Here is a 975-nt window from a genome sequence, read left to right as displayed (position 1 = left end):
GTTTGCAGAAATAATATCAAACAATATAGCAATAATGTTCTATGCTCAACATAGAACAAAATGTCAAATTAAAGTACATGAGATTATTCTTGATATAAACTAATTATTACAAATAAGGGAAAACCTGAGACCTATGTTTCTTTAAGTCTGGCTTACTTCACTTAATATGATTTTTTCCAAGATCTTCCATTTCCTTACAAATGAGGTGGTATCATTCTTTCTGATGGAAGCATTGTATTCCACGTGCATGTGTAAGTGTGTGTGTATGAGAGAGTGACATTTTCTTCATTCATCTACTGAGGGGCATCTGGGTTGATATCATATCTTAGCTATGGTAAATAATACTGTGATAAACACAATTGTGCTGGTAGCTTTAGTGTGGCCTTGTTTGTTGTCACGTGGGTAAATGCCCAGAAGTGGGATTAGTGGGTAATAGGGAAGCATTATTGTGTACATCAAGGATAATCTTAGTAGATGAGCAGAATAGCTCACTATCTATTTACATATGATCTTATAAGGTGATTCCAAGTGAAATGAACTCAAAGACATGTTTTTGTTGTTGTAGTTCTTAATGTAGTATGTGATTTCTTTTTATCTTTTGTGTTTTCCCCACCAATGTTTATCCCCTGTAGTCACTGTATTTGATTTTGATACCCTGGTTATTGTAAATATGTTGATCTGAACTAGGAAAGGGAGAGGTAAATAAACAAAATAGTGAGACAAAGGACAAAGGGGGAACCTACGCAAACGAGATACTCACAATATTTTGGAAATAATCTTGGGGGATGTTAGGAAGGAAGAGGGAGTAACATGGGGGAAGTGGTAACAAGTTAGAAAAAAATGAATTCACTAACTTACTTATGTAAATCTAACCCCTCTGTACATTAACTTGATATTAAAATTTAAATAAAAATAAAATACATGAGAGCAGCAATACAGGAGATGAGAGTGGGGAAAACATTGTACTATACAGAG

Source organism: Dipodomys spectabilis, unplaced genomic scaffold, assembly GCF_019054845.1.
Source record: "Dipodomys spectabilis isolate Male_0828 unplaced genomic scaffold, ASM1905484v1 ptg000144l, whole genome shotgun sequence".
NCBI classification, from domain to species: domain Eukaryota; kingdom Metazoa; phylum Chordata; class Mammalia; order Rodentia; family Heteromyidae; genus Dipodomys; species Dipodomys spectabilis.
The sequence above is the reverse complement of the archived record's forward strand: the minus strand, read 5'-3'. Positions refer to the sequence as shown.